Source organism: Rhinichthys klamathensis, unplaced genomic scaffold (genome assembly GCF_029890125.1).
Source record: "Rhinichthys klamathensis goyatoka isolate OS25496 unplaced genomic scaffold, OSU_Roscu_1.1 h1tg000109l_1, whole genome shotgun sequence".
NCBI classification, from domain to species: Eukaryota; Metazoa; Chordata; class Actinopteri; order Cypriniformes; family Leuciscidae; genus Rhinichthys; species Rhinichthys klamathensis.
In genome coordinates this window covers 180,093-207,655 of record NW_026606647.1, presented here as the reverse complement: position 1 = coordinate 207,655, position 27,563 = coordinate 180,093, and the positions used below count along the sequence as shown (strand labels likewise).

Genomic DNA, 27,563 nt, shown 5'->3' with positions numbered 1-27,563 from the left:
CAACATGAGGGTAAGTAATCACTGACATAATTTTCATTTTTTTGATGAACTAACCCTTTAATTCCTACACCAATTTTTTTTATTGTGTCATTCCAAACATGTATTCTTTCTTCAGTGAATCACTAAAGAATATATTGTGTAATGTGTTTTTGTCCAAATAATAAAAGTCAGTTGGGTCAGTTGTTTTGAGAACAACATATCTCTCTTTAAAGGGCTGCTAAGATGTTCTGAGCAGTTGTTATTGCATTGCTATGTGGTTGCGATGTCAAAAGAAGCTTTTCTTTGCATGCCTCCATCTTTTCTCTGCGTGTCTGAGAAGTTTGCAACTTCAAGACCACAATATGGCTGGCTACAGCCTTCAAAAACATTTTAATATAAAACAACTGGCATACAAATTCAATATTATTGTGTTATTAAAAGTCAGCACTGAGGCAAACGTTCAATAAGCTATCCTATCAGATCGAGAACTGTGTTTTATCTTTTTAATACATCTAAATGTGTCAGTAGTAGGGAGCGAGAGAGAGGGAAAAATTGGTAAATATGACTGCTTAAATTTAATGCAAACATTGTTGACACATAATGTAATTTAAGTTGGGTAGTGTGAATGAAAGCCCAGCAGGGGTAATAATACCCTCCTAATGAGAATCCTCATTCGCTGTAGACCTTGCTGAGATAGCCATAATGCATGGCTTTTTTAATAAAATAATTGTTACAGTTATTAAAGATGAATCTCATCAGAAGCAGGATGACAAAATAATTCATTACCAAAAGCATGGCTTTAAATAGCTGCAAATTAAATTTCATACAGAAAATATGCCTGTAGATGAATGGGATCGTTATTTCATAAATATTGGATTCAGTGTGCCCTTGGAAGACCAAAAAAAAAACACACATCCGAACATCCATTTAAAAAGTTCACTGCGAATCGCAGTTAATAAATGACTCTAAAACCACAAATAATTCTTATGTTAATTTGACAAAGGAAGAAAAAAAAAACAGCAATGTGAATCGAGTTTAAAGGTCCGGGTCGGCGCGATCTAAGGTTTGATAACGGGGTGCTTAATACAGATACCGCTAACATATAATTACTCAGATTATTTAGAGTTCCTGCTGTTTACTGAAGGCGTAGAAACTTCCCAGCAAGCACTTGGCATCTCCTGTCCTCTCTCACACACACAAACACACTCACACACAGCAGGATGTAAAGAGGAAAGCTTTATTAAGATCCTGCAGCCATAAAAGAGCGGGGTGACTAACCGGCTGCATTAGCGTCTAAAAGCCAAAGTTATTTAAACCCAATAAAACACTAATACATTGTTTGAGTGGAAGTTACAGTGAAGTTATCTTCACCTTAATAACATCACGGCCAGCTTGATGTTGTTTAGATCAATAAAGCCCATTACAAGAACAGGCCTCAACATAGATAACAGTGCTCAAGCACAGTGATATAACACTCTATGGCATCTCAAAGAAGAAAGGAACCTTCTATTAAATAAAGAGGCCAATGGAAGGCCAATCGTAAGGCATGGTGATCTGATAAGAGGTGAGCGTGAGTGTTTTTAATACATGCTGCATTTGGGACGGTGCTCTGCCACAATATTAGTAAATGGACAGACATTTCAGTCTGAATAAGCTTTGCATTTTCCCAAACTTTGTTCCATTTGCAAAATGTACAAAACTGTGGGACATAAAAGATATTGATAAAATATATTTTTGCGACATATTTTAAACAACTGATTCCTGTTAAGATTGCTGTGTAATTGTTTTGTTAAATCCTAAATAGACAATAATATGAAATAAAATATAAATGTAAATATATCTGTATTCAATACTACAATATAGAGAATACTCTATATTTTATAATATAGGCTATTATTTTTATTTCATTATTTATATGTTAAGTACACCTGTTGATGGATTTTTTTTCCAAAGATTTTAAACCGCTCTACAGTATTTTCAGAATATTGAGCGAAAACATAACTTCTGGTTCAACCAATAGCTTGAGTCTGGGGGCGGGACCACTTGCCAGACTGGCCAATAGAAGATAAGGGGGAGTGTTCTGCGAATTTGTTTGGAAACAATTTTTTCGCAGTTATATTTGGTGCCGCTACAGTGAAATTACACAAAGCAGTTTTATGTAAGTTTACGGAAATCATTCCCGCCTCAGTTAAAAAATAAAAAGGTAATTGTAAGATAACATTTAAAAAGGTACACTGTAACTTATGGCCCTCTAGTGTAAAAAAAAAAAAACTGCAACCATTTTGCGGAATAAAATCGTTTTGGTTGTGCTTCGGTGTGTCCGTGCGGATGAATATGGTTAACCTACTGCTCATAAAACATTCACTACTAGGCTTAAGAAATATAACCAATTTAGATGCAAAGGATCTCAAGCTGACTAGCTGAAGACGGTACTGTAGCTTTACTCATCAACTCTTTCCCCACCAGTGAATTAAAAAAAAAGTTGCCAGCAACTGCCCTAATTTTTGATAATTTTCATTTTTCACAATTAATGGCCCCCAGAATCATTTGTTTTTTGAGTATCTTAATACAAGGTATGTAACGATTCACTCGCAACCGGTTGAAAATCGACAAAAATGTGTGACGATTCAAGTCGGTTGAAATGTTAAACGAATCGCGATACACATTTTAAACAGCAGGGGTGTTTACTGTAGCCTACTGTGAAGTTGTGAACCTCGCTTTACAGCCACAATAGCAGCAAGCACACACTGGCGCGAAGCTAGCGAGTGTTTTCACTTCATTCATGGAACTTGAGCTTGTGTGAGTCAAGCTCAACTTCCATAGGAATGAACTGAAAACGCTCGGTTTACTCCGCTCGCGCCGCGCCAGTGTGTGCCATGACTGGTGTGCACGTGCTGTCAAACACATGGCGACGGCAAGCGTAGATGTTGACGTTGACTCATTCAAATCGGAGGTGTGGCGGCATTTTGACTTTCCGTAGACTAATAATAATCACCACCGTGAGAAGCACAAGTCACCTCCGCTTTCATGTAAAAGGCATTAATACGACAAGTGCGAGAGCCACGGAGATCACAAGGTGCATTAGTGTTTCCGTGGCAACCAGGTGTTGTATTTATTTTACTATCTCTTTCTCTAAATGTGTACATGGATATTTTATATATATATATATATATATATATATATATATATATATATATATATAATTTATTGATGGTTATGGCATATTTTTCTAAAATATATATATTTTTTTACTCTTGCTAGTGTAATGATACAAATTATAACAAAATTAAAACCCCTCTAAATGTGGTACTAATTTTACATAGTCTTTTACTTAGTGTGCGAAGGTACCAGTGCCCACCCTCTTGACCAGACAGACAGAAAGACTGAGTTGAAACAACCTTGAAGGGATTTTTTTTTTTTCAACCTGAAGGGACATTTAAAAAGAAATGTGCAGCATTTTGTCTGAGAAATAATAAAAGGGACACTTTTTCATTTATAATTTCTTAAATTAATCACTGACAAAACAATCGTGAGAAAATCGTATCGTGAAATCAGTATCGTGAATCGTATCGCATCGGGAGTTGAGTGAATCGTTACATCCCTACTTAATACTGAACATGCAATTTCTCAAAAGAAATAACAGAGCCTCTGCTTTAAAAAGGCAAAAAAAGGAGCAAAAACTATTTTTTTTTGTGTGTGTTTTGATCCGGAGATTCTTTACCCTTTCAGAAAATGCGTAATTGCGCCCCCTACCATATAATATTGAAAACACGGAAAGCCAGAAAATTCCGTCAATGGCGGAGAAAGAGTTAATAGACACCGTAATTCCTTGAAAATAAATTCCAGCACAGTGCTACAACAATCATAATGAAATCACCCTTAACAATAATGCTTTACAATTAAATATGATAGAGAGCTACACATGTGATTTATCAGTTCAATAAAATACCTTACTCATCTGTTCAGTAATAAAAAGGCCATCTCCGCGTTGCTTTCACAACATTTCAAATCCCTCAGTTCTCGGCATCTCCAAAAAGCCAACCCGATGTTGATTCTTGTTTTATTACGAGCTCTGTCGCGTTCTCTTTTTGCCAGCAGACTCGCCTCTATTCTGCATTTATTTTAACAGGTGATTCCCCGGCGATTCAAGATTTAGCTGCTCCATGTCAATCTTTCTCACTCACTGTGGCAACTAACCTACGCCACTCCCACATGCATCAAAGTAGCCGGAGCAACTTTTCTCCATTTACGGATATGACGGACATGGGCGATATATGTATGCAATTTCCTGTGACAACCATCTCACTAAGTCTATAATATAAACCCTTATAATAGGCTGGCTTACCATAATGACTTATTGTTAATTTAAAAAAAAAAAAAAAAAAAAAAAAAAAAATACATAGTTTACCTAATATAATAAACATTTTGGAAAGATTTTATTTTAAAACATTACATTGTGAGATTTAATTGTCACAAAGATACATAGTCACAATTACTTGAAATAAAGTAAAAAAAAAAAAATGTTTTACTCTTGAGGCAGAAACAACTGTCCATATGATTTCTCATAGTTATACAGTATGTGAGGGTTTGCCATTTGAACGAGGGCCTATGTTCTGTGCTAGTCCACCAGGTGATGCTCTGACATCTCAGCGTAACGTCTGACGCCTGATAACATGATAACATGATAACACCCACACATAACAGAGACACAAATATTTCAACAGACAAAACCAAATAAATTCCTTTGCATTGCATACACAATACCAAAATATCTACCATACCGATGAGGTGCAGTAATGGACGATAATGCTATCATCGCAGGAATGGTAAAACAATGACATTCACCTTGCACTATGCTGAATTCAAACAATCCTGGCCAGGACAGTCTGTTCTGTGCAAAGAAAACCAAGCGAATCAACTTTTTTTTTTTGGGTCGTTTACCCAATTCTAGTTATCAAGCTTGACTCCAGACAGCCTTTCAGAAAACTGTTTCGGTGTGGTCAACAGACAGGAAGTGATGAAAAGCATAAATGGTTTTGAAAGGGAGAGCGAGAAAATTTGTGTGTATGTGAGAGTTCATAACTGTGTTTTTTTTCTGGTGAGAGGTGCAAACACAGGCCTGAGGATTGCAGGTCGACAGACACCCTTACACAAAACCACAGGAAAGACTGTTTTGATGTTACCTCTCACACCACACGCTCTGTGATAAGAAGAAAGAAAAAAGATCTGTAACACAGGGTTGAAAAGTCCCTTCATGGGGGTTTCACTCCTGCGTGTTTCAGAAGAAAGGGCCCGTCGGCACAGAGCGCAAACAATAATACGCTGCGTGATCTTGGTGTAAGGTCTACCATACGTGACTGTTTTCAGTCTGTCTTCATAAACTCTCACACATCTTGTTTTGTGTTTGTTGACATCTAACGTACTAGTTAAAAACTAGCTTGTTAAATACAAGCTACTATAGTTAGCATATTAAAAGCATCATAAAGGTAACACCAACACAAAAAAATGCATAAAATGTAACAAAGCAAGCTAATGTACATCACCAATAAGTAAAAGGAGAAGGAAGAAAATATATAATTTGACATAACGTGATGTCACGCACCTCTTGGAATGTCCCGTTAGTTTTTTTCATGGTAAATTATATGGTAAAAAAGTTTTTACTAGCAAAAACCATCAATTTGACAGTATTTTATGGTAAAATTACATAACGCAAATGTTAAAGGGATAGTTCACCCAAAAATGAAAATGTTGTCATCATTTACTCACCCTCATGTTATTCCAACCCTGTATGAGTTTCTTCTTTCTTTTGCTGAATACAAAAGATGATACTTTGAAGAATATGGGTAACCAATGAGTTGATGGGCCCCATTGACTGAATGGTATGAAAAGGAAAAAATACTACGGAAGTCAATGGGGCCCCCATCAACTGTTTGGTTACTCATATTCTTCTAAATATCTTCTTTTGTGTTAAGCAGAAAAAAGAAACTCGTATAGGTTTGGAACAATTTTTTGGTGAACTATCCCTCAAAACCATTTGTAGTTTTTCACCATATATGGCAAAGCTAACATGCAGTTTTGTCTGCCCAAAAAAAAAAAAAAAGATTTATTTAAAGTTGAGTTTAAAACTATTCAGGTGAGCATCGACTGCTTCTGGGTGTCTGTGTTTCTGCTTTTGTTTTTCCGTTAGCAAAATGTGACCCCACTAAAAGCCACAAAACGTCAGGGCATTCCAAGATCGGTGCCATGTCTCTTCGTTGTGGTATGACTGGGCTGCCCACATATTGATTTACGCAACCCGGATTACCTTTCTGCCGTCCCGGGGGACGACCAAAAATCTCTGTGCAAATTTGCTCAGCCACTCCGCATGCAGAGGAAGAGTCGGTAACTTGAGATCGAGCTGGTCCAAATGGATTCCTGTGAAGGTGACGATAGAGAATAATATCTCTGCAGAGATGATCGTTTTTGACAGTGTAATATTACTGGACGATAAATATACAGCGCTGAGGAGGCGAAAAAAAAAGAAAAAGAGAGGAAAGCTGCCGCCAGCTGAGTACGGAAGCATAAATAAGGTCTTTTACCTTCGTCAGTTATCCGTCTTTTGACACGCAAGCTGAGCACACTGTAATTAACACGGAAAGAGATAATGGGGTCTCTACCCGCTGATCAATCTGCCATATAGATCATCCGTCTCTTTTACAATGCCACGTTAACATTATTTTAAAAAAGAGTGAGGAAAAAAATTCAGCCACAGATATTAGCCTTTTTTTAATAGCTACTGTAGCTTGATACGGTCCATGGGTTTATTGACATGGCTGTTTACACCATGTTCACAAAAGAGACGCTCTTTTCTGCATACAGCACATAAATACATACATCAATGCAAAATGGTGTGGTCCGTAAGACTGTATTGACTGACTATTGGGTCTGTTAGATAATGGACTCAAAAACAAAGATGTGAATTGTGTTTACAAGAGACGAAACTAAAGAGCCACAGGACAGAAATGCTACAACTCTACTCAGGAAGCATAAGCTGTAGTGTTGTGTGTGTGTTTCTGTAACCCAACCGGGAGATAAACAGGCCTGTTGTTTGTTTGTATTTCTCAGCTCTGCACATGTTTGTCAGGTCTAGATCCACTTTCACAGATTTACTGCTCCTGTCCCCTCTGGCCTAGTGTACACTAGTGTTCTCAGAGACCGCTTTAATGGACAGATTCCTGTTCCTGCTCTCCAGGGGACAGGCACATACACGTCAGCAACATGAAGCTCTAGTCGAGCCGTAGCCTAGTGGCTAGCGCACAGGATCTGACACTTCGGGTTTGTAAGTTTGAGCCTTGCTGATGTAATTTTGCATGCTGTTGCCACTTTTCTTTGCATTACTTCCTAGAGTACCATTCAAAATAAATGATATGAATTAAATGTTATTATATTTTATTATTAATAGAATTACATTACCATTCAAAAGTTCGGGGTCAGTAAAATCTTTTAATGTTTTTGAAAGTCTCAAATGATCCCCATGGCTTTTATCAAAAATACAGTAAAAAAAAAATATTATGATTGAATATAACAGTTTTCTATTTTTTAATATGTTTTAAATTTTAATTTATTTCTGTGAAGACAAAGCTGAATTTTCAGCATCATTACTCCATTCTTCAGTGTCACATGGTCCTTCAGAAATCATTCTAATATGCTGATTTGGTGTCAAAGAAATATTTCTTATTATTATCAATGGTGAAAACAGTTGTGCATTTTTTACAGATACTTTTTTATAGGATTTTTTTAACAGAGTTCAAAAGATCAGCAATGTATTGAAATATATATTTTTAACAATGTAAAAGTCTTTAATGTAACTTTTGATCAATTTAATGCATATTGCTGAATAAAGTATTAATTTCTTTTAAAAAATGTTTGTTGACCTCAAACCTTTGAACGACAGTGTATAAAAAAATATTATAAAACAGATAGATATAAATGGATAGGAAAAATCATATTTTACTTCAATGTAAAATATGATCCAGTGTGGACCAAGTACTGTGGTTTAAAGTTAGAGTTCCTGGTTTAAATCGGTCTGACGAATCCTTCACTGAATTAACTCACTAAATCAGACAGAGCTCTTGTGAATCATCTTCTGACTCACTTGCTAAAAAAAAACTATTTTTGGTCGCATAAAGAAAATCTTACTGACCACAAACCTTTGAACTTTTGTGTACATGTATAGAAAAAAAAATACTTAGTAGGAAATACTGCATCCAATTAAATCCACAAAAATATGGCAAATTAGGTGCTATATCAAACAGTAAACATCATCCACTACAGAAAGTAGTTTAACAAGGACAAATCATAACACCTTGAATCAAAATACCATATCTCCTTAATAAAGCTTTCATGATGTTCAATGAATTCATCCTTACCCAAAGTCTGCTCTCTCAGCTCAAACTTCACAGGATTTGTCATTAGTGCAAGGCTAAACGGTCAATGCGCCACTTCTCCTATTTAGACAAGCGATCCGTGAATAAAAAGTAGATCTGATGTCTCATTGCGTTTTTAGGCCTCATTAAGGCCATTAACCTTATATGATTAGATGGAGAATTTTAATGTCAAAGAACAAGTCACTTGGTCTCCCATTGCGTTTTCACAAATAGATTTCATAGCCTTTCTCCAAAAAAAAAGAAGAAAACTCACTATTCTCCTTTTCTAAGAAAAAAAATATATCTCTGATGTAAGATGACAAAGTAGTTGAAATTGGTTCCATAAACAGGATTATGACAAAGGAAATGTATCTGATTTACATCGGCCTGTTGATTGTTTCTGGGGTTTGTTGAGGACATCCACCTCAAATGACTATGAGTGTCACATGCTAATCGCTGATTCAACGCTATACAGCAGTGGTAGGATGTTTGATTCTTCTTGTGGGACTGCGTTTGGTTCACTGCGGTGACTAGAAAGGTAAAGGGCCCAAAGAAACCAACGCATGACCTTTCTACATATCTGAGACAATTAAACACCCCCCACACTCACACACCCTCGACTGTCCTTCATCCTCCGCTCTCTTTCCCAGTGACCTGCGCTAACCTGTTCTCTCTTCACCCAGACAGGAAACAGCATTGAGGGTGTGCTGGTGGATCCAGCCCAGAATCTAGACCAGCTCCACAATACAGGCCACCACCCCGAGCTCCAGCCTGCCCCCATCAGACCGAAGCAGGGGGGCACATCCTGTGTGAAACCGCATTCTTAACTAGCATCACACTGTAAATAAATGCTTTCTCTTTTATTTGCTCTCTCTCTCTCTCTCTCTCTCTCTCTCTCTCTCTCTCTCTCTCTCTCTACTTCCGTCAACTGTCACAGCCTGTGCCTCCAATCACCTTCGAGTCCAAACAGGAAAGTGAAAAGAGAGGGGAGAGATAGGAGATATGGGCGTTAATTTGCTGCTCGCTGCAAGTTGCTCTGGTGTTTCCTACAAACACACACACACACACACACACACACTGGGCCAGCTGCCTGGGACTCCATCCCGGACTTGTGTTCTTTTCCTGATAACTCACTGTTACGACATCGACCCACCGCCGGCCAGCGAAACAGGAAGTTAGGAAGCTAGGTGTAACAAAGCTTTTGTGAAGGAGAAGGGACAGTGAATAAGACTGAATAAACTCCACTAAAGCAGTCATTAATATCAGACTGATTTGCGGTTATATTGCAGAGCTAATCTAACAGAGAAAGTCACAAATGAGATCTCTTTAATATCTTAATTGTTACCCCTGCAAAGCAATGAGAGGAACTGAAGATGTTTGCCTTGCTGATTTTTCTCTTGAGAAAAAGACTAATATTTGACCTGTCGCAAGAGTTCAGCAGAGTTTCAATCACTCTTAAAATTAAAGGTTATCATCGCAATGAAATAGAACAGTTTTTCACAGAACCATTTTTTCTTAGTGTTAAGAACATTAATCATCTAAAAAATAAAATAAATAAATTGTGCAATGGAAGCATCCATGGATGTTATGGCAACCGTAGATTTCAATAAAGAACCTTTTTTAAGAGTGAATGTGCTCAAATATGCTCAGGATACAATCTAGTAAGTCTGTAATCAAAAGTCAGAGATTTCAATGTGAACATTTCTTATCAAATTGAAAATTGAGCTGTGCCATGAACCTTTACAATTGTCCCTTGTTTCCATTTAAAATCCCCCCAATAAATTGAAGGTGAAACATTGTTGTCATGCAGTAAGAGGCTATATTTATTTAAATTTAAACAATGGCCATGTACACACTGCAGCTAAATTCGGTTGTCACTTCACCTTTAGTGCTTAATCCCATTCTGTCCACACACAGTTCAGTATTTTATGGGAGTGACAACCGCATTCTACAACTGAATTAACTCCCGAAAAACGCAGGTAGTGACAACCGTATTTACAAAAAATCTAAAGAAACCTTATGGAACCAAACTGAACAACTAGTTGTTAATGACATACGACGAGAGATATGAGAGATGACAGACGAGAGATACATCTCTCATGCATGTTAACATACGTATTTTAATGTGCATGTATCTCTTGTCTATATGTGCAGTCCACATATCACTGGGAAAGAGCCGGACTCATTCGTGTTGCCAGATCTTGCAAGCAAATCAGTGAACAAGACCGAAATATTGCTCACTTTAATAACTCCATAAACTGGATCGCTTTGAGTCAAGCTGAAACAACAAGACCAAAAATGAAATTAATATTTTTAAACTTTCACAGTTTCTAGAATGAGTCGTGTTACGTACACACAGAGCGATAATTTAGGGGACTCACTCTCGCTTTTAAATGTGGTTTTCACTCCTCAGACTTTACAGTGTGTACGTGGCAAAAAAGCTAATTTGTGTCAGTTTTTATTTAGGAAAAACCTCTGAAACCAAGTCATTACTTGAAGTTCTCAGTTATGTTTCATTTACGTCTCCTGAGATATTAAAGACCTTTCTTTCCTGTTTATCTAGAAAGAAAGAAATATTTGTGTGAAAATGCATGACTAATTTACTGATTCAGCACTGACCTTTTCAAAGAAATGACACGTATTCAAAAACGAACATAAGCAGATTCACTTATCAAATCAATATTACAGAGAAGTGAATTAAGAGAAATATGACAGGATGGGAAACAAACTTGCTGCAACTACAAGGACGTACAACAAAGGTGTTCATAAAATCAGCCCTGAGTGAGATGGACACATCCAGCATTGAGACCCCCTGCATTAGCCTGCGGTGTGTGTTACACAGAGGCAATTAAGGCAGGCTACTGATCTAATGAACTTTTTAGTGTGTGTGTGTGCTGTGTTAAGTTGTGAAGCGGGCCGTATGTTGAGCCACTGCTAAATGAGTGTTGAGTTTCAATTGCCCGGTCAAAGGGCTGTAGGCCCAATGCAAATGTATGCGTGTGTGTCCGGCCCTGTGGATGGCAGTCAATAAGCAGATGCTTGGAAAAAGAAAAACATCACACAGTACTTGCATTTCCATGCCCGTCGGGGTGGTCTTGAACTGTGTGTGGGGGGCTGCTAGGCTGTTGTTAATTGCACAGCCACAAATATGCAACTGGCCAAAACATGATTCAATCTGTACTCAATTCACTAAACAGCATTTATCTGCTTGACTGACTGATGGTCAATGGTACAATTACAATGATTTGCTTAATCTATCTGTCAAACCAATCCCAGAGGATCATTTTATAGCTCAAGGGTTGCTCTTTCTTTTTTTTTTTAGCTCCAGAGACTTGGAGACATGGAGTTACTCTTCAAAGTTCAACTTTGTCTCAAATGTTCCTCCATGAATGAAAAGACAAATTGTCATACAGTAAGTGTATAGAGCTAAAATATTAAAGTCGATTGAATAGGTCAGATAACGTGATTGTGGGATAGCGATCATTTTTGAGATCATATTGGAATCTCTGACTTTTTGTATAGCATGGATTGAAACTCTAGAGCAGTAGCTCTCAACAAGGGGGCAGAGGTCTCAGATGACATAAATTGAATAATTAATTCAATATATTAACATTGCCAGTTTCAGTTAAAAGAAAAGTTTGGAAAAAAGCAATTTTGTCATAATTCCATTGAATATTGTGTTGGACAATGGAGTCAAAAAGGTTGAGAATCACTGCTCTAAAGCAGATAATGTACATGTAATACTTCTGGGGTGTTTATTAGGAGAAAATTCTGACTATCAGGAGTCAAGTCACTTTCTATTTAACCTAACTACTGTGAATGAGAAATAAAGAGATGTTATAGAGATTCAATCGTAATTTCTCTTTCCTATAGGATGAAATTTGCTTTTGATGAGCATCAAGGTCCAATTTAATATTTCTCTCTATCACTTTACAATCAGATGAACAAAGAAAATCATTGTCAGCAAAGTGAGATGTTAATCACTGATGGTGAGAATATGTGATGTCGTCTTGGGCTAGTCCAACTGCAGGAGTATGCTGAGATTGTCCAAAGTTTATTAGCCAGAAAAGATGATGAGGAAATGGTAGCATCCATTTTATTGTTGCTTCAAATTAACCTTCAACTCAACACAAGTTACAATAAATTATGGTGAGAACTTACAGTATGTGATGCATATTAGTAACTAGTTACTAAACAAATAGTGAGAAATGTAGTTAACTTTTTACATTTTCTGAAGAGAATGAGAATTGTGTTTTCCAACATGAATGGTTGTAACAGTTCAAATAACTCACAGTTCAGTTTTTAATCGCGATTTTAGGGTCATGGTTTCAGTACGGTATATGTGCTGTGTTCAGGGAAAAAGGACTACTGTAATAAACTTCTTTTAAAAAGAACAGATACAATAGATCATTGATACAAATAAAATGAACAGTCTTTAAAGGTTTTTCAGGTATCTAACAGTAGTTTTCAGGTACAGAAATTGAAGTAATCAAATGTAAAACAACATTGCATATAATCTTCACTGTATAAATTAAATATTTATCATTATTAAAGTTACAAAATCTATTCAGTCAAGAGTAGTAAGTGATTTCCTTGTCTTTTGTTGTTTGATTAACATTAAAAACACAGACAGCAGGAATATTAGGCTGCTCTCACTGAGACATAATGTGCACATGGTTTGTCTTTCTCGACTGTTTACGTTCACTTAAGACATAACCTACGTTTGCAAGGATACTCGACATGACGGGCATGTTGAAATAATTTCTGTGTTCTAAACTCGATATTTGCGCGCGGTCCGAGACGCGGGTTTGCACGCTTCGAATGAGTGCACACACAAATCTTCTTACAGCGCACCAGAGTTCTCTTTCGCGTCTTGTGCTTGAATTTTTAAATTGGTCAGGCTTAAATAAAAATTTAGTTTAAACACAGATAGCAATGTGTGCTGTTCAGGTCTTACCTGTGCTTGCGTGCTATCAACACCTGGGGTGATGACGGCGTAAATGACTGGTCATATTACAGCATACGGTACTCGCAAAAAAAACAAGGTTTATGGGGAATTAGTTAATTACATTTATATAGCTCTTTTCTCAGCACTCAAAGCGCTTTACATAGAATGGGGAATCTCCTCAACCACCACCAATGTGCAGCATCCACCTGGATGATGCGACGGCAGCCATATTGAGCCAGAACGCACACCACACACCAGCTTATTGGAAGAGAGGAGACAGAGTGATGAAGCCAATCAGTTTATATGGGGATGATTAGGAGGCCATTTTGATGAACAGAGGCCAATGGGAAAATTTGGCCAGGATGCAGGGGTTAAACCCCTACTCTTTTTTTCGAAGGAAATCCAGGGATTTTTAATGACCACAGAGAGTCAGGACCTCGGTTTAACGTCTCATCCAAAGGATGAGACAGAAAGTGCATCCATCGACAGAAACAGCCTAACTCTGTCTGTTTTACACTTTATTTTCAACCAACCGTATTATAGATGCGTATGCATCGTTAGATTTGAGACACCACGATGCAAGTGCATGCCAAACCGTGGGTGAAGAACGGTACGATTTTTTACTGAGAACCATTACACCCCTAGAAGTTACCAGGGTGTTCTGGGTGGTTACTAACTGGTCTTTTTTTACTCATGTAAAAAGAGGTTAAAACCAAGTCACAATGTAAGTATATTTTCAGCCATTTTATAGTCTGGCAGACAAATAAAAAAACTCCTCTCTACAACAACTGCACGATTTGTAAAGGAATTATTCTTTTGAGGCAGAATCGGTTCATCTAGGTCTCAGAACAAGACTAAATGACTTCTTCATGAATCAAACTGAACTTCTCGAATTTAACTCACAAAGGTAAGCAGCTCAATGCACAGGAAGCATTTTGGTGAATAACAACTTTTATTTTGATCTGTTCCTCACACAAATCCATCGTAAGAATTTAAAAGACTTGCAATATAGCATGTGAGTCATATGGACCATGCTTTTGATACTTTCACCTTTCTCTGTGACCTTTTTGAAACTCGAAACCACCAGTCCCCATGTGAACTATTTGCATGGGAAAGAACAACCAGTAGAATGAAAAAAAAAAAACATACAGGTTTGGAACAACATAAAGGTGAGTAAATGATGAAAGAATTTTCATTTTTGCATGAACTATTTCTTTAAATATGATAACGTATGGAGGAACGGTCCTGGAGCAAAACCGGTGGGCAAATGCACCATCAGCAGTTGTGCAAGTCAAATAAGGAAGGGAGGGAGGAGAGAGAGAGAGAGAGAGAGAGAGAGAGAGAGAGAGAGAGAGAGAGAGAGAGAGAGAGAGAGAGAGAGAGAGAGAGAGAGAGAGAGAGAGAGAGAGAGAGAGAGAGAGAGAGAGAGAGAGAGAGAGAGAGAGAGAGAGAGAGAGAGAGAGAGAGAGAGAGAGAGAGAGAGAGAGAGAGACCCCTAAGTGCTTTCTCTCGCTGGCACAGAACAATGATTCACGCCATTGCCTGCTGTATCCCACAAATGAGGCATTACGTACAGCCGTTACTGCAGGAAATACGTCCTCTCTGTTCCTCTCAACACTCATTTCATTCCCATCCTTCTGTTTTCCTCTATTCATCCTCCACTTCACATTGTATCAGAGCAGGCGGAAGGTCTCCCGCCACGACGGGCTGCAAAATAACAACTGTCACCTTCAGCACAATTCATTAAAGCAATTTAACGTTGCCGCCTTCCAACATAATTTTTATAATTGAAATTTAATTCTCCTACGATATTATTTTTTGGAAGGAGGGGGTTAATTGACATTTGTGGTAATTAATTGCCAGGCAGTGAGATGTTTATGTGGAGAAGTTAAAAACAAAAAGTGGCACGGAGAGCAAAAGAGAGGGGCGACATGCTGAGACGGTCTCATCATCACAGCCGTCCCTCCTGCGGATTAAAGGAAAGGAGAAGGATGGCGGGATGGAAGGAGCGACTTCACCTCGCAGTCGGGGATTTAATTGTGCAAGGATTCCATTAGCTCGGCACAAATGTCACGTTTGCTTCTGATCAGGGGCAAAGGCAGGGACTGGCACCGTGCCAGTTCTACAGCGCAGAAAAGTGTTCTGAGAGTCGCAAATATACAAGCACGCTCACACGAAGCTGCAAAGTGAAAAAGACAGGAAGGCTCGTGAACGACGGCCAAGTGTAAGTGTGAAGGGACAGTGACATAAAAAGTGAGGCAAAGGCAAATGGGCTGAAGTATCAACCATTCAGTAGAAGAAAACAAACCCAGCCCAGATAAAAAAAATATTTTGAGAAAGTTTGGGGTTTCAGGATGACTGTTCTCGTAGACAAGACATAGGAGATCTCTTTAATGTGTCAGGATTTTTTTTTTCTTTCTTCAAATTCTTCCAAAACTAAACACTTACAGTATTGTCAACCAATGCTTTATTTGTTTCCATTTTTATTTTTCCAAGGGAATTTTATGAGAAACGTCTGAGACAAAGTTGATATTAAATTGAAGTGCATGTAAAAAAAACAACAACATTAAGTCTTCTTAGATATGAAAGAGCAATTTTAAAAAAAAATCATCCGGGTGTAGTGAAATACGTACATCGTTATTACTACAATGCAAAGCAAAAAAATAAATAAAGATGCAGCACAGCAGATAATATTCAACCGTGTGGTTTCAAGGAAGAAAACTGAAGATAACATACCACAGTCACTTGTTTGGATGAGATTGACATTCCATTGTTCCAATCAGAATTCAGAAAAGGGAACACAGGGGCGGAACCATTGGTTACGGTGCAGCCAGCTCAATCTGAAATACAAAATGAGTAAAAAAGACGAGAGAGACACAAGTGCATATTAAGATCAGCAAAATTACAAACAGGAATTGATACCATTCTCTAAAGGTGGGGGAAGTCCCTTAAATTCACTCAACCCACATAAACCTGGATGATGACTCAAATGAGAAAGGAAAAAGGCAAAACGTGATGAAATCCAACCACAAATGCTTAATTTGGTGACAAATTAATTCCAGAGCTGACCTAAATGCATCACGCATTTTCAGATGTTCAACGGCAAGCATTTCTGACACTTGTGATATTTACACAGAGCATCTGATAATCAGCTCAAATCTGCAGTGCTGTTCTGATGAATGGTAGTGACTCAAGGGACGACTCATCTAAGAAAATGCTGCGGCCACACACTACTTGACAGAATTCTCTGGAACATTGTCAGATCCCGTAAGTCGGTGACACGTAGCTTAGACAAATCAGCATCAGTGGAGGTGATTTGCATAGCAAAACGATTATTGCAGAGGTCAGCAGTTACTCAAGTGTGTTGATGTCTAACTACATTTTACTATTTTTATTTCAAACATTTTCAATCAATTTAGCAACAATGTCGAGACATATATATATATATATATATACACACACACACACACAAACACGGACGTATATATAAAAAAACTCCCACATCAGGACACTAAGATTTGAATAATAATAAAAAAAAACTACAAAACTCAGGTACATACAAACTCAGGCCCATCCCCACCTAGAGGCCAAATATTCACAGTCTGCCCTGAACAGGCCCAATAAAATAAAAAAATCAACCCTTGCATTACAGCTCATCTCCATGTTATTCCTCTGCATGGAATTCAGCAAGCTCTAACCCCCTTAGTTGGCCACATTCCTCTGTTCCGTGTCGGGCGCTGAGCAGCTTCAGATAAGAGCCGCTCTGATTAGCCGCCCGCGTTCTTGTCATTGCTGCAGAAAATACACGATCCCAAAAGACCCCTCGCTGGTATTTATGACTCTCACATCAGTGAACTCCAAAAATAGGGAGTTTAAAAGGAGCAATAGGACATAGCTACAGGTATAGAGAGATAGAAAAGGAGGGAGGAGTACTGTAGTATTTGAAGAACAGCTAGAGCACAAGAAAGTGAAAGAGAGGTGGAAACTATTCCAGGATAAAGATGGATCATCCAAACTTCCTTGTAAGAGAGGAAGTGACAATAAAAAAAAAAATATCAGCCACATTTATATAAACCTTTAAATCAAAATCTCAACATCTTTACCAACAGGAAGTAGAATAAAACAAACATGATCTTGTGGCATGACACTTAAAAAAAAAACCTAAAGATGTCAAAAAGACAGCGTAAAAAATTTAGATAGATTATTCAGACGCACTAATCGTCTACTTAATTCTTAAATGACAAGGCAACCAGTGCATATGCACATACATTTTATAGTTCTAAACTCTATGTCAGCAGCAGTTAAATTTGTACTGTAGCTACTTTTACTACTAGACAAACCTGATCATTTAATTTGTAATACATTCAAACAGGCATTAAGTTTTCCCACCTGTTTCTTTCATATCTTAAGACATTTAATTGATTTCTTGTTCATTACGTCTCCTCTCGAGATATGGGGGGAAAACTGAGAGAAACTTGATACTTTAAATGAAAGAAGTGAGAAATACATTATGTCTTTGAGATATCTATAAGATTCTTTCTTCAATATGTATACAGTGGCTTGCGAAGGTATTCAAACCCCTTCATTTTTTCACATTTTGTTATGTTGCTGCCTTTATGTTAAACTACTTTAAATTACTTTTTTTTTTTTTCATTAATCTATACTCCATACACCATAATGATGAAACAAAAAAACAGATGTGACAACTTTGCTAATTTAATAAAAATAAAAAACTGAAATTACATTGTATAAGTATTCATACCCTTTTCTGGGACACTTGAAAGTTAGCTCACAGGAGCAATCCAATTTCACATATAGAGGTTACTAGACTTCGAGTGGAGTTAACCTTAGCAAATTCAATTGAATGGGTATAATTTGGAAAGGCACACATCTCAATAAAAGGTCTAACAGCTGAAAATGCATATCAAAGCAAAAACCAAGCCATGCGGTCAAAAGAACTGCCTTTCGAGCTCAGAGACAGGATTGTATTAAGACACATATCTGGGTATGACTACAAAATAAATTCTGTTGTATTGAAGGTTCACAGAAGCAAGTAGCCTCCATTATCCTGCATGCATTCTTTTGGACATTTCTGTCTTTTTCAGTTTAGTTTTTTTGATCACTGTGCCTGTGTTAATGCTAACTGCATAAAATTTGGCACAGGTGTGTATTTTTTTGGGAATTTTACTATTTCACCGCCATTTCCTTTAAAGAAAATCTTTTTTGCATTAGGTACACAAAATACTTCCTCTCAGCGCCTTTTGGACAAAAATGTCCCCATTGAAACCCATTAAAACTGCCATTTTTAATCCCTAGGCCATTTAAAATGATGCAATCTTTGTTAAGAGGCTTTCATTTTGTTGGCAAGGCTTCAAAATTAAAAATTTAACTATTTTTTTACCAGATGGTGCCATTTTTTCAGGTTTGGCCTATAAAGCAAATACTCCCTTTATTACCGTTTTCTACTTCGGCATATTATAGAGCCAATTGGATAAATTATGCAACGATAATTGTGTGGGTGTCTTGGTATGGATGTCTGAGTGTGGTTTGTATGTGTGTAATAAAAAAAAAAAGTGTGTGCTTGTAATATTTGAGAGAGAAAACCTCGACTGCAAATCTAAAATCCAAATCACTGTGTGCACCAGTGGAGTTTTGCTGGCATCCAATGGGGAAAATCTGTTACTGCCCCTAAACAAAATCTTACCCAAAGCTCATTTTTTGAGTTATCAACCTCAAATTTGGAACAAAACTTGTTTAGATTTATGGCTTTAAATTTCTATCAGTTTTAGAGTTCAACGTGTTTCATAAAATTTATATTTTAAATAAAATAATGATTATAATGTTCATAAATATTTTTCATAAACCTCTATAAAAACTATTTTGGTTTCACTTTTTTAACTTCAACAATAATCTGCCAAGTGTCTTCTTTAAAATGAGACCAAACTTAAAGGCACACTGTGGAACTTTTCAACCTTTATAATATATTACCAAAACCCATTGAGATGGTACATCGACTTACAATAGGTTGAATGACACGTCTGCCGAAGCCTGAAGGTGTCTGTATCGCTTTTACTAGCACTATGTAACTTCGGGTTTCGGGTAGGAACCCGAGCACAAAAAGAACTACAAAATTCGACCGCTTTAAGCGAAGAAAGCAAAGATTTTGTCAGAGGAGACCAAAAAAAGAAAAAGGGAGAGTTTAAAATAAACATCGGCATAAAAGTGTATGTAATATTTACTGCGAATTTGTGTAACAAAACTGATATAAGTCACAACATACTGCCGTATACAAATGTAAATGTAAATGTTTTTTTTCCTTTCAGCTCATATATGTTTGTATTTGTGTAAAAGGAAAAACAAACTGAAGACTACAAATAACGGAAATATGTAGTGAGTTATATCAGTTTTGTTACACGATTTCCCGACTACTCGATTTCATCTCCAACCCATTGCAAAGAGATCCTGAAGACGTTAATTGTTTCCTTCAGGTGTGTTTGATTAGGGTTGGAGATGAACTGTGCAGGACAGACGATCGGCAGGAGCAGGATTGGGCAACCCTTGTCAATGCGACTTACCTGATCAGACATTGTTTTCTGCGTATGCTACTTTTATTCAATTTGTTTTCTTTATAGGATTTATATTACTAATCTTATATTTATATTATTATTTTGGTCAGTAGTGAATCGATTAACTTTCTCCAACATACAAATCAAATGCCGCGGCGCTTGTGGCCTCTAGGCCACTAGACGTGAAAATTACAGGTCGAGCGCACCCTAGTGGCCAAAAATTCCACAGTGTGCCTTTAAAGCAGCACTCAGTAAGAATTCCGTTTTTGTCAAACAGCGACCCCTAGAGTCGCTGTGGAGTACTTGTACTGTCGTGAATAGCACTCACGCAGAGATGGCTCGCACTCACGGCCGGAAACCCTCCCCCTGTACACCGGTACCTGTTCAGTAGGATGGACGCTGTAACGAGTGAAAATAAGGTATGGCCCCTTTAAGAGCTGCGCGCGCCCAACACCACATGTATACGGCGCCGGGTTATTTCTGTTTGATGCTCATTTTATCAGATCTGTTTTTTTGCCGTAAAGCAATTCGTTACCTCGCGAGACCTGATATCACACGATACTTCCTAACACTCAGGCCCGCCGGCCCAAAGTTGCAAGGGTGGTTTTGCGGCTCACAGGCACCAGGGGGGTGTGAGATGACCACCATTCAACACGAAATCAGTAATATAAACATTACAATGACTCCAAAGCTGTTCGGTTAAGGTAAAAAAGTTACTTAGTTCACCTTTAAGTCTTTGCTCCCAAGCTTAACATTTTTATGACAGTTATTTGAATTGGACATTTTTGTCCACTATGGACCAATGTGTAACTTTTTGTTGTTGTTGTTAATGCTAACTGCATGAATTTTGGCACAGGTGTGTATTTTTATTGGAATTTTACTATTTCATCCCCATTTCCTTTAAAAAAAATCTATTTTGCACTAAGTACACAAAATACTTCCTCTCAGCGCCTTTTGAACAAAAATGTCCCCATTGAAACTGCAATTTTTAATCCCTGGGCCATTAAACTGTAAAATGATGCAATCTTTGTTAAGAGGCTTTCATTCTGTTGGCAAGGCTTCAAAATGTACATTTTTACTATTTTTTACCAGATGGTGCCATTTTGTCAGGTTTGGCCTATAAAGCAAATACTCGCTTTATTCCTGTTTTCTGGTTTGGCATATTATAGAGCCAATTGGATAAATTATGCAACGATAATTGTTGGTATGGATGTCAGAGTGTGGTTGGTATGTGTGTTATAAAAAAATATATGTGTGTGTGTACGTATGTGTGTGTGTGTATGTGCATGTGTGTGTTTGTAATATTGAGAGAAAAAAACTCAACTGCAAATAACAAATCCAATCACTGTGTGCACCAGTGGAGTTTTGCTGGCATCCAATGGGGAAAATCTGTTACTGCGCCCAAAAAAAATCTTACCGAAAGCTCATTTTTTGAGATATCAACCTCAAATTTGGAAGACAACTTGTATAGATTTAAATTTTTTGGGATTTACTTATTCATTCTTTTTTACTTCAGCAATAATCTGCCAAATGTCTTCTTTAAAATGAGAACAAACTTAAGTCTGTGCTCCCAAGCTTCACATTTTTAATGACAGTTTTTTTACAGACATTTTTGTCCACTATGCACCTATGTGTAACTTTTTTTAACTGATGCACAAGGGTTAAATGGACGAAGTTTGGAACAACCAGGGCTCTTCCTAGAGCTGACCTCCTGGCCAAACTGAGCAATTGATGGAGAAGGGCCTTGGTTAGAGTGCTGACCAAGAAGCTGATGGTCACTCTACTTAAGCTCCATGATCATTTATGAAGATGCGAGTAATTTACAGAAAACCCCATTGTAATTAGCAAAAAAAGCACCTAAAGGACTCACTCAGATTCAGAATGTGACAAAAACAAGATTCTCTGGCCTGGCGAACCTCAGTTACAAGCATCATGTATGGAGAAAACCAGGCACTGCTCATCACCTGCACAATACTGCACCATCCCAACAGTAAAGTGTGGTGGTAGAAGCATCATGCTGTGGGGGTGTTTTTCAGCGGCAGGGACTGGCAACTCATTGGAGTAGAAGGAAAGCTCAAAGATACAAAATATAGAGTTAGCCTAATAAAAAACCTAGTCCAGAGCATTCAGAACCTCAGACTGGGCAGAATGATCGCCTTCTAACAGGACAATGACCCTAAGCACACAGCTAAGACAATGCAAGAGTGGTTTATGGGCAACTTTGTGAATGTCCTTGAGTGGCCCAGCCAGAGGCTTGAACCCAATCGATCAAATCTGGAGTAACCTGAAAATGGCTGTTCAGTGTCCACCGATGGTCCCCATCCAACCTGACAGTGCTTGAGAGGATCTGAGGAGAAGGATGGCAGGGAAGCTTGTCACATCATACCCAAAAAGGCTTGAGGCTGTAAAGGTCCTTTAACTATAGTATGCATCAGTATTTAAACTCTTAACTCAGTGCTATGTACTTATTTCAGTTTTTCCTTTCTAATAAATTTGCAAAGTTGTCACAGATCTGTTTTTTTATTTGTCATTATGGTGTATCGAGTGTAGACTGATGTGAAAAAAGTCATTTAAAGTAGTTTAACACAAGGCAGCAACATAAAAAAAAATGATAAATATGAAGGGGTTTGAATACTTCCGCAAGCCGCTGTATAGGCTATAATGTATAAGTGTGTGTTCTTTACACAGATGGACTCCAATAACAGTGTCAAGACATCTCAAAGATGATCCAATGTCACAACAAAGGGTCCAAATACTTATGTCAATGTAATATTATATATATAATATATTTGCTAAGTTATCATAAATCTGGGCTTGGATTTGACATGATGAGCAATGGCCTGTAGATTGATGTGAAAAAAATGCATGTTCAATGTATGAATGATCAACCTCAAAGCAATAACATCTTCCTCTGGGCACGCAAGAACTCACAAAGGTTTGACTCAGCTACTTCATTTTGGTGGCATACCAGCTGCTCAATACAACACCCCTCGGCATCTCCAACATGTGGTTTTAATCCACACGTTTCACACAAATTGCCAGCCCTGTCAGTCTCAGACAGAAACCAGTTACCAGCCACTTTAGAGTAGTTTGATAATTGCCAGTTATTTGTGTGTCAAATTTCCCACAACTGCGAAAAGACTAGAGAAAAGTCACACTGTGTGTGATAAAATGTACCACACATGATATTGTTTCTGCTTTATATCAAAGATGTTGTCTACCCATCCATTACAATGAGACGCATAATCTAAAATAAAAGAAAAACTTTGAGCAATTTAACCTGCTACCCAATATTTTACATGACCCGATTACAAAAAAAACCCCGTCTTTAATGTGAAGCATACCACTTAGCAACATACTGCATAGAGCCGCGTTTCCACCGCAATTGCCCGGAACAATTTGTCCCAGGAACTTTTTTCCCAGGAACTTTTTTTGCCCCAGACCGGTAGCTTTCTGCGTTTACATCGCGGTCTAAAGTACCGGGTAAACTGCGCGCGACTGCTCATTGCTTGCTTGTGACGGACAGTAGACTGTAAAGGACAGTAATCAGTTTTGAGCGCCACATTTATAATAAATATGGAAGAGATTCACACTGTGCTGCAGTTGTTTGAGATGTATTGGTTTACTAACCAGGTAATTAACAAAACGGCAGAAAAGAGACGAGCACTGATACTAAAGCGTGTTCAGAAAGCTCGTAATGCTAACGTTAGATCTAAAATTAGACAGCGTATGTTATCAGCTATTGCGGACATTGACCGTGAGAAGGCTGGGACGAACGCGCAGAAAATTTCTCTTCCGCAAATACGCTTAATAAAGCCTGAATCTCGTCGTCGGTCCAGCTGCCTTTTTTATTTTTATTAAATTCCATATTTGCAGACAGACAACTCTTACTGCATGGAACTTCATTACTGCATGAAGCCACGAACTGCAATAGATTCTAAAAATTCCGGTTAAAATAAAATGCTGCGCGGAGTTATCCAATCATAATGCGGCGTGAACACAACCAATCAGCATGTTCAGCGCACAAGCCCCACCCGCGAAAGTTCCTGAACTTTGAAAAAGTACTACCTCGCGAGCAGGGACTTTCGGAGGGGGAAATATCTACCCGGAACTTCATTTAGACCCTGGTTCCTGCGGTGTAAACACACCGAGTACCAGGCCAAAGTTCCTAGTTCCTGGGTAAAGTTCCTGCGGTGGAAACGCGGCTTAGATGACTGTTTTCACACAGATCTCCTAAAACACGCCTCCACGGCTGCCATTGGTCAGTCAAACAGATAGCCATGCCCCAAACTAGCACCATTGATTGAGTCACTATTGCTATGCCAGGCTGACCAGGATTCTCCAACAAATAAAGCAACGTTTGGAAAGCACCACAGAGTCACAATTTTTAAACTTCAAAGAATGTATTCTAGAAATTGCTTACTTATAAACATCTCTGCATATTAAGCTTGCAAAAACGTAATTATTTAATCTTAGAATGCTATGTTCTGAGCCTTCGCATGATTATGTGTAATATTGCTTTTACACAACAGTACAATAAACAAGGATTTAATAGACCTTAGTCAGGTTAGGCGGCATATTAAATTTAATGCAGTTGAAAACTAGGCTGTTAGGGGTAGAGGTACAGGTCCAAGTTCGTCTACTGGAAGTTTTTTTTTTTTTTTTTTTTTTTTTTTTAAATACGTTTTAACAGCTGAACAATCAGAATTGTTGTTAAACAACAGTACAATCCATTAAACGCGCTGTATTCTATCCCTCTCATCCTTGTTTTCCCTTCTGTCAAAAAAAAAAGGGTACTAACCTGTCCCAAACAGGTCTATACAATGAAATAGTTCCAAACAAAGCCACAGCAGAATTATCCAGCAATCATTCAGTAGTTGAGTTTCGTTACTGAATGAATCCGTGTTGAAGGAATGATTCAATGACTCGCTCATGAAGACAGTCACATGTTTTGATTGCTGAATGAATCAGTGGCTGTATCTGAAAGCTTAGGCAGTTGATTTGTTGCCTCGCTGCCGTACAGGCAATGACTTTGCAGGCAGCGTTTGCACATGAAGGTACCTCATGAAACTGATTTCGGACAGACTTCTGAGGCAGCGTAATGATTTAATGATCTACAACAAAACAGAGAGAGCTTTGGTGATAACTAAGCGAATATTTAATTACTACAATAGAAATGTCTCACTAAAAATGACATGAAAAGTGGAAAATGTTGGTCAAGAACATACATTTACACACAAACTGACCACCAACTGCAACTTTCAGATGGCATTTTTTAGCTTAGCTGTCACAGAATTTAACACAATGGGATATCAAAGACAGCAAAGCATCCTCCGAAGGCAGAATTTTTAAGCTTTTGGACACGGCCAGTGTTTTTGAACAAATCAATAAATCACCCAAAGACAAGTCACTTGTTGCCACCTACTGATGTGATGATGTCACTTACAGAAAAAATAACTAAACGAAACATTTTTAAATCAGGAATAATATCTGAAAATAGAGATAAAAAGACAAAAATAAGAACAAATAAACTAGGGCTGGGCGATAAAACGGTATCGGTATTTATCGACGGTACACCATTGTCGGTAACGATATAAAAAATGTTCGATATAACGCTCGCTATTTTCATTAAAATGCGCGCACATTACCCGTAGCGCGCATCGCTGGTGCGACTACCACAACGTTGCCCAACATCAAATGGCAAACGTGATTAAAGTGGAACGAAACTGCGCTACTCATAGTTTTGTGCTTCACGAGCCATTTATCAGTTTGGACCATCGATGTCAGTGCAGCGCGTGCCGATCTTGATTAATGCAACACTGTTTCTACACAGTGCTGGAGATCCAGTAAAGAAAGCATTTGAATTCGCCACTGAATTAATAACATTGCTGCGAGATTTAGCGAGAAGCATTAAAATTTCTCCGTTATTAACGGATCAAACAGCGCTGATGTGGAAACCAGGATAAACTTTGTGCCATGAATGAACTAGTTATAGCCTTTAAGTCCACAAATCAGCTACATTCAACATGGATTTAATGTAGTAACACTAACTGTAACCATGGAAGTTTGGCAGGAATAGTAAAATGTTTTCAAGTAGGTCACCCATCTTTTTCCAGCACTTCAAAACTAAAATATTATCATATTCAAATAATGTTATTTTTAATGTGATGACCAAAACATTATTTGCTCATCCTTCAAAGATTACCCCTATGTGGGAAAACACACTTACTTATAAATAATTTTTATTTGAATAAATTTTGTATTAAAAAAAAATAAAGGAAATTTCTCTAGCATTTCTTTCTTTTTGCTTTATCGAAAACGTACCGAACCGTGACGATAAATAAAAAATACAGTGGTATAAAATTCAAACTTTTCTACTTGTCTTAAAAAAAAAAGGTTATAAAAAAAGTCAATAATTATCGATACCGAACGATTGTGGTAATTGCGACTCACAAGCTGCTTGAGGCTGAGAGGCGCCTTATGTGCCCTCCACTTATATAGATCAGTGGCGCGCGCGCGCTTTTGGTCTGAGCACCAAACCTGCAGGAATGAGTAAAATTATGTGCAATGCGAGCACTATTTACCAGAGTGAATGAGACGAGTGAGTGAGAGGAGGCGGGTGTGTGTCACTTCACCATCAGAGAGAAGAGAGCGAGAACCACAGCTGACGTTATTGCCTATGCAAAATTTGGCACAGATGCAGTTGGCATGATTGTGAACATGTCCAAAATTGATTTTATGGCCTGTCAGATATAGGCTACTTTTTCTAATACTCATGTCAAACATAAATAATAAATCAATTAATTTAATCTCTTTTTCTGGGGTTTTCTAAGCAATAGATCAAAAACTATTTTCTTCTAAATTTAAAAGGTTTTCTATCAAATGAGACCTTGATGATACTTTTTTGTAGAGTTATAAGCCATTACTTTCAAGTATGGCAATTAGACATGAAATCATTAAAAATGCCTTCAGGGTGTAGGAGTCAACAGAAAGCTTACATATTATATAAAGCTTGAATGATTGGAATCTGTATCGGTATCGGTATCGGCCAATCGTATGATAAGAAATCGGTAGTCTGTATCGGCTGCAAAAATCCTGATCTGAGCATCCCTAATCTCCTCTCCTTATAAAGTCTCTGGCCCTATACAGTGAAAAATGGTTCTTGATAAAAAGAACCTCAGGTGCTGCAAAGAACCACCGAAGAACATTTATTGGTGGTGCTGGTGGTTTTTCAAAATCTGCAAACTTAATTATTAAACATCGGTGTGTAAACATCAGCCATAACTTAGCAACCACACAGCAATGCTCTTGCAGCCAACCACAAAAACTAGCATTGTGGTAACAAGTTTTGCAGACACACTAAAATCCAATTATACTGTAAGTGTTCCACACACATTAAATACTCTTTGTATAGTGTGTTTTTATAGTTTTACTGCATTATCATACAGTTGTATGTGTGTTTCATCTACTATTGCACTACACAGCACTGAACAATTACCACCACCATGATTGTGTGAATCCTGAATCTGGACCTCATCCTCAAGACAATGACCTACCAAAGACAGGACAATTTAAGGGATTGGTCTGCCTGAAGCGGTCTCCGTTTTGACCCGGCAGCACGGGAAGAGCCGGAGGAGATCGAGATGATTTAGAGCTCTTCTCGAA

General features: G+C 37.9%; 1 protein-coding gene across 5 annotated transcripts in view; it reads right to left on the bottom strand.

The window, feature by feature from the left end:
- Positions 1–27,563, bottom strand: part of foxp1b (forkhead box P1b) — a 199,016-nt gene that overhangs the window by 157,062 nt on the left and 14,391 nt on the right. For all 5 annotated transcript variants that reach the window (XM_056253697.1, XM_056253693.1, XM_056253699.1 and 2 more), the window contains one exon: positions 16,069–16,172. The gene's annotated coding sequence lies outside the window, so the exon portion shown is untranslated. The remainder of the gene's footprint in view (positions 1–16,068; positions 16,173–27,563) is intronic.